Raw genomic sequence first — 7,752 nt, forward strand, 5'->3', positions numbered from 1 at the left:
GGGTACGCGGACACCGGGCCAACCAGCGTGGCCGGCGGCGGCGACGCCCCCAGAAGGCGGAGCCGGGTTCGGGCCCAGACGGGGCGGCCAACAGCCTAAAAGCCGGTGAGCCGCTCGGGGAAGAGAGGATCGGCAGGCGGCGGACAGGGAAAAGGAGCACAAGGCAGGCAAGGAGCCAGGGGGCCACGGAGACAAGGGCACGGGGAACCCGCAGGGGGCTAACTCGGGCAAGCAACCCTCAGGCACGGCCGGGCCACCAGGAAAACACGGCCACGGGATCCCACCGCCACAGACACGAGGGCGGTCCCGCGGCGCCCCGCCTGGGACGCCGAACGGCCCTCGGGCAGCCCACCGAGCAACCCCCTCACGAGCCCCGGGTCCCGCCACCGGCGGCCCCGAAGCAACCTCAGCCACAAGCCCAACACCAGGGGCCACATGTCGCCCGTTTCTCGTCCGTCCCGGACCCGGTCCCGCTCCGGGAGACCGGCGCGCCGCCCCGTGGGGACGGCTCGCTCCCCAAGGACCAGGCGGCCCCACACCCCGCGCCACGCGAACGCGGTCATCGGCAGCGGTCGCGGCTCGGCACGGGAGCGGGCGGAGAGCCGGCTCACAGCGGAGAGCGGCGTCGCGCGCCAGACGGCGTGCCACGCGCACCCGCCACTCGCAGCAGCCTTCCCATCCGCTAGGACGTCGGGCCCGGCCCAGCGGGATCCTCCCCCAACTCGGAAGGGGGAGGCGCGGGCCACAGTAGACGACGAGCCGCGCGCTCGGCCCCCACCGCGGGGTCCGGCGGCACCCTCACTGTCCCCCCACCTCATCCCATCAAGGCGGGGGCAGCGGAGGAGGAGGGTTCTCTGCAGGCGAGTCGCTACGGCAGCGCTACCACAACACAGAGAGAGGCGGCAGGCCGGGGGATCCGGTACCCCAAGGCACACCTCTCGGATCGCTAGAGAAGGCTTTCTCACCGAGGGCGGGTCACGCTCCCCACCCGCCAGTCGCCCCTCGTCGGGCCCGCAGAGGCGCTCAGGGACGCCTGGGGAAGGGAGGGGGCCTGCGGCGCGAGAAGAAACCTGCGGCAACCTTGAGCGTTTGCGGTCAGGGCAGGGGCCCGGCCGGCGCGCGTGCGCGCAGCCCCCAAGGCCCCCCGCCGTCCACCCACCTCCTTTCTGTGAGGCAAGGCGCCTCCAGTTCACCCACACACGACCGATCGGAGGCAGAACGGTAGCCCCTCAGCGGCCGGCCGGCGCACGCGTGGCCGGCCCGAGCCCACCGCAACCGCTCACACGGCCCGCGCTCACCCGCCAGAGGGGAGCACGGGACGTGCGCTCGCCAGACCAGGCGGCGCCCTTCCCCACGTGGGAGGGGCGCGTCTCACTCGACCGCCTCGACCCGCACAGCCAACGAGCTCCCTCAGGACCCACGCGCGGACACCATGGCGGCGACCGGAGGAGGGGGCGCTGGGGGCGGGAGCGACACACCACCGCTCGGCCTCGGGCACCTGAGAGACAACCCGGGGCGCTCCAGGAGCACCGCAAAGGCCCAGGCGGAGCCAGCGCTCGCGCAATACCCGAGAGGGCAGCACGGCGGGCCAGCGGGACAGCACCCCCACCGCCGCGGAGGGGGGCGGCCCACGAGACTACGACCACAAGAGGCGAAAGCGAGGGGTGCCTGCTGCGTCAGAGGACCCCCGCCGACCCACGCCGGACGCCACGAGGCAGACGGCGGGGTCGGGACAGCGAGGTCGGGCCGGGTTCCGCACCCCAGTGCCTCCCAACGCACCGCCCACAGGCGGGGATGGGAGACGGGGGAAACCCCGCGGGCGGGACGAGAAGAACGGGTCTCATTCACCACGAATGCCCGCCCCTCGCCCGTCGCGGCTCGGTCCCGGCCCGGGAGAGCGTGACATCACCACATCGATCAGGGAAAGCATCCCCGGAGCAGGGTCGGCCAGCCAGCCACAGCCTCCCCAGAGGCCAGCGAGCAGATCAGCCTGGCCATCCCCAGCTCCAGGACGGGGGCGGCAGACAACCCGGCAGAGACGAGGAACGCCTGACACGCACGGCACGGAGCCAGCGGGAGTGGGGTTGTCACGGCCGCCCCAGGTGCCCGCAGCGGGGAGCGCACGGTGGCAGGGTAAGCCCGCGCCACCTTCCCCGCCGCCCCCAGGTGGGTCAGAGACCCGGACCCAAGGCGGCACCGGGAGCTGGGACGCTCGGATGCATGAGAGACCGGGCACACGGGCCCCAGCAGGCGGCTCAAGCACGAGCAGGGCCGGCTAGCCGGGTCACCGGGAGGCCGAAGACCCGCAACGCATCCAAGAGACCCAACCTCTCCAGCGACAGGTCGCCAGAGGACAGCGTGTCAGCAATAACCCGGTGGCCCAAAATGCCGGCTCGGAGTGAAACATATACCTCCCCAGGAGACAGGAGGTCGAGTCACCGACCACGCCGCCGGCCCAGGGAACCCGCGACACGGGCATCTGTCCCCAAAATCGCCACCATCGCAGCCAGACACGGAGCACCCAGGGCCCTCTGGTCGACCCCAGGACACACGCCGGAGCAGCGCCGGGCCAGGGACGTCCTCCCGGCCACCCGTGCCACGCAGGGGCCGGCCCGAGTCTCCAGAGCGAGACTCGGAAGCGTTTTCGGCCGTCCCCTCGTACGACCGGGACACACGAGGGACCGAAGGCCGGCCAGGTGTGACCTCTCGGGCCGCACGCGCGCTCAGGGAGCGCTCTCCGACTCCCCACGGGGACTGGCAAACAACAGGTCACGGCAGAGGGACCGCTCCCCGGCACCCGGGGGACGAGGCAGGACGGTCCCCGGCTCCCCACGGGGACTTGGAGAAAAAATTCGGCCGCTGCCTCAGACGGCCAGGATGCGCGCGGGCCCGCGACCGGGCCGGGAAGGGTGTCCCCAGCCTCCCGCCCCAAGCCCGGTGGGTCCCCGCGGGTCGCGGGTCAGGCCTCGGGAGCCGCGGCGTGCTGGTCGACCAACCCCGGCAGCCCCACACCCGGCTCTGGCCCGAAAGCGCAGCGACAACCTCTCCCCACATAAGCCTGCACGCCTGAGCTCTGACTCACAAGTGACGCGCCAGAGCTCTGGCGCGACCGGGACAGCCCGGCTGACGACCGCGGTCTTTCCGGAGCTCTGCCTAGCTCACAGCGGGGACGGTCCCCTCCCTCGGCAGCTGCCACCGCAGCTCCGGAAGCCAAGGGAACGATATAAAAGCGGCCGCCAGATGGAGTCCGACAACCGTCGCGAACGTCACCAAGACAGATCCGGATGGCAGGCCGGCCCGCGGACCGCAAAACCGAAACCGTGAGTCGAGAGACGCTATCCCGAGGCCGAAAACGCAGCCCCTGTACCCCAACCCCACAGAAACGGTCCCCAAACCCTGTCTCTGCATGGACCGCGACACAGTCAGAAGACAACCCACGGCGTGTGGATGTTCGGAGAGGCATCTCGGTGGGAGAAACAACAAGCAAGGACTCGGTCGCGGGTCGTTGAGGACACAGGGAGACACAGAATGCGTAGGCTCTTCCTGAATCCAGACAGAGGAGGAGGGAGGGAGGGAGGGAGGGAGGGAGGGAGGGAGGGAGGGAGGGCGGGCGGGCAGGCAGGCAAACATAAAGAAGGAATCAGAGAAAGAAAGAAAGGAAGGAAAACCTAAAGGAGAGAAAGAAAGAAAAGAGAAGAAAAGAAAAGACAAATATCAATATAAGTATTTACATTTGGATATAGGTATAACATATAAAACTACATTAAAATAGAAAAAAATTTATATGCATACACATGAATGAACAGATAAACATGAATAAATAAAAAATAAGATAACATAACATAAGCAAATAGGCCAGGCGCGGTGGCTGACGCCTGTGATCCCAGCACTTTCAGAGGCTGGGGGAGAGAGAGAGGAAAAAATATGAAAGAAAGAAAGAGAGAAAGAGAGAAAGAAAGAAAGAAAGAAAGAAAGAAAGAAAGAAAGAAAGAAAGAAAGAAAGAAAGAGAAAGGAAGAAAGAAAGAAAGAAAGACAGAAAGAAAGAAAGAAGAAAGAGTGAGAGAGAGGGAGAAAGACAGCGAGAAAGAAAGACGAGAGAAGAAAGAAAAAAAAAGAAAGAGGAAAGACAGGAAGAAAGACAAAGCAAGAAAGCAAGAAAACAAGACAGCAAGAAAGCACGACAGAAAGAGAGAAAGAGACAGAAAGAAAAAGCAAGAAAGCAGCAGAGAGAGAGAGAGAGAGAGAGAGAGCGCGCGCGCGAGCGCGAGCGAGCGAGCGAGCGAGCGAGCGAGAGAGAGGAGGAGGAGGCGAGGCGAGGCGAGGCGAGGCGAGGCGAGACGAGGCGAGGCGAGGCGAATCTACCTGCTTTCACTACATGTGGGGAGAATCAGGAAAGCCCCCACTAACAACAAGGCCTGAAGTGGAGCTGCCATCTGTGAAATCCGAGCAGAAGAGTCCACACGGGTTAAAGACACGAAGCAAGACAGGGAAACAACTGCTCAAAGAGAAGAACAATCTGGCCCAGCCAGGGTCTGTCTCCTGAAGTTGTGTGGGCAACGAGGGAGTGGGACGGAGGGAGGGAGTGGGACGGAGGGAGGGAGGGCCTCCGAGGCTCGTGTCAAACAATAAATGATAATCAAATAAAAGGAAGTTAAAAAAAAAAAAAATTGCGCATCATTCGTAGCATCACTGACGCCTTGAAAGGCGAGAGGCATGTGTTTATGTCACTGTGGGACTGTTTTCTTTTTTCTTTTTTTTTTTTCTTCCCTCTTTTCCCGGAAACTCACTTTTTAATTTTTTCATTTTCCTTTTCTTTTTTTTTTTTTAATTTTTAATTTTACTTTCATTTTTACTTTTATTTTTAATTGTTTGAGAGGTTGTCTCCCTCTCTCGCCCAGGCTGGTGTACAGTGGCGCGATCTCAGCTCACTGCAACCTCCGCCTCCCAGGTTCAAGTGATTCTCCTGCCTCAGCTCGGCCTCCCGAGTAGCTGAGATTACAGACGCGCACGACCATGCCCGGCTAATTTTTGGTATTTTGACTAGAGACGGACGGGGTTTCACCATACTGGCCCTGCTGGTCTGACCACCTCGTGATCCAGCGATCCACCACCCTCGGCGTCCCAAAGTGCTGGGATGACAGGCTTGAGCCACCGCGCCGGGCCTAGTTATTCCTTTTATTTTATTTCTAATTTTTAATTGTACGTATGCATGTATGCATGTATGTATGTATGTATGTATGTATGTATGCATGCATGCATGCATGCATCTATCTATCCTTTTTTTTTTTTTGAGACGGACAGAGAGAGACAGTGAGAAACAGAGAGAGAGAGAGAGAGAGAGAGAGAGAGAGAGAGAGAGACAGACAGAGAGAGAGAGAGAAACAGACGGGGGGGAGAGAGAGAGAGAGAGAGAGAGAGAGAGAGAGAGACCAACAGACAGAAGGACAGACAGAGAAAGAGAGTAAGACAGAAGACAGACACAGGGAGAGAGACAAGCGGGGGGGGGGGGAGAGAGAGAGAGAGAGAGAGAGAGAGAGAGAGAGAGAGAGAGAGCGCGCTCCCCTTGGGCCTCAATGGTCTTTGCAATGTTCTTTCACAGATTCTGCAAACACAGTGTTTCCAACATTTGGAATCCAAAGAAAACTGTAACTCTGTAACGTGTCTCCACAGATGAGTAATCACCTCCGATGATAGTTTATTTCTGGTTTTTTTTTTTTTTTTTTTTTTTTTTTGAGACGGAGTCTCGCTCTGTCGCCCAGGCTGGAGTGCAGGGGCCGGATCTCAGCTCAGTGCAAGCTCCGCCTCCCGGGTTCACGCCATTCTCCTGCCTCAGCCTCCCGAGTAGCTGGGACTGCAGGCGCCCGCCACCTCGCCCGGCTAGTTTTCTTTGTAGTTTTGGTAGAGACGGGGTTTCACTGTGTTCACCAGGATGGTCTCGATCTCCTGACCTCGTGATCCACCCGTCTCGGCCTCCCAAAGTGCTGGGATTACAGGCTTGAGCCACCGCGCCCGGCCTTATTTCTGGTTTTTATCCGGGGAGTTTCGGTTTTTCTCCATAGGTTTCAAGGGGCTCCCAAAGTCCCTTCGCAGATTCCATTAAGAAGAATATTTCCAAACCGACGTATCAAAAGAATGCTTTAAGTTTGTGAGAGGAATCCCCACATTACAAAACCGTTTCACACATAGGTTCTTTTTGGTTTTTATCTGGGGAGAATCTGTTTTTCACCCTAGGCCTCAATTGCAGCCCACATTCTTTTCACAGATTCTACTAAAAGAGGGCTTCCAATCCGCTGAGTCCAAATTAAGTTAGACCTCTGTGCGAGGAATCCACACACAGAGCAGTTGCTCAGATAGCTTCCTTGTAGTTGTTATCAGGAAATATGCGCTTTGCCACCATTGGCCTCCAAGGAGTCCCAAATATCCTTTTGCAGATTATACAACCTAAGTGTTTCCAACCTGCTGCACCGAAAGACGGGTTTAACTCTGTGAGATGAATCCATATATCACAAAGCCAATTCACAGAGAGCTTCTTTCTACTGCTCCTCTGGGGATATTTGATATTTGATTTTTCAACAGAGGCCTCAATGGGCTCCCAAATACGCCTTGGCAAATTCTAGAAAAAGCGTGTTTCCAACACGTGAATCAAAAGAAAGGTGTAACTCTGCGAGATGAATCCAATCACGCAAAGCCGTTTCACAGATCGTTTCTTCATGGCGTTTAGCGAGGGGATAATCTGGTTTTGACAGCAGGAATTAATGGGTTTTGAAATGTCTTCCCACACATTCTACAAAAAGAGCATTTCCAACCTGCTGAATCACACGCACGCACACACAAACAAACAAACAAGCAAACAAAGAAACAACAGGTTCTACGCTGGGAGATAAACCCAGACATCACGAAGCCGTTTCAATGACATATTCTCTCTGGTCTTTGTCTGGGGATATTCAGTTTTTCACCATAGGCCTCAAGGGCTCCCAGATGTCCCTTTGGAATCTCTACAAAGAGAGCGTCTCCAACCTGCCTAATCAAAACAAAGGTGTAACTCTTTAGGAAGAGTCCACACATCGCAAAGCAGTTTCTCAAATACATTCTTTCTAATTTTCATCTGGGAATATTGGGTGATTCACCATAGGCCTAAAGGGACTCCCAAAAATCCATTCAGAGAGACTGCCCAAAAAAAGTGTTTCTAACCTGATGAATCCAAAGAATGGTGTATCGCTAAGAGATCAATCTACGCATCACAAATCAATGTGACAGATAGCCTCTCTCTGGTTTTAATCTGTGGATAGTCTGTTTTCCAACGTAGGCCTCAATGGGTTTCCAAATGTCCCCTCACAGATTCTACGGAAAGCGTGTTTCCAACCTCCTGGTTCAAAAGAATTATCCGTTCGAGGTGAATCCACACGTCAAAAAGCAGTTTCACCAGCAGCAGTTTTTCTCCTTTTCCTCTGGGGATGTTCACTTTCACCATAAGCCACAAAAGGGCACCCAAATGTCCCTTCGAAGATTCTGCAAAGAACTGCTTCCAATCGGCCGCGTGCAGCGGCTCACGCCTGTCATCCCAGCAGTTTGGGAGGCAGAGGCGGGTGGATCACCTGAGGTCAGGAGTTCGAGACCAGCCTGGCCAAAACGGTGAAACCCCATCTCTACCAAGAACACAAAAAATTTGCCGGGCTTGGTAGCGGGTGCCTGTAATCCCAACTACTTGGGAGGCTGAGGCAGGAGAATCCCTTCAACTGGAAGGCAGAGGT

This window comes from Macaca nemestrina, unplaced genomic scaffold (genome assembly GCF_043159975.1).
Source record: "Macaca nemestrina isolate mMacNem1 unplaced genomic scaffold, mMacNem.hap1 Scaffold_476, whole genome shotgun sequence".
NCBI lineage: Eukaryota > Metazoa > Chordata > Mammalia > Primates > Cercopithecidae > Macaca > Macaca nemestrina.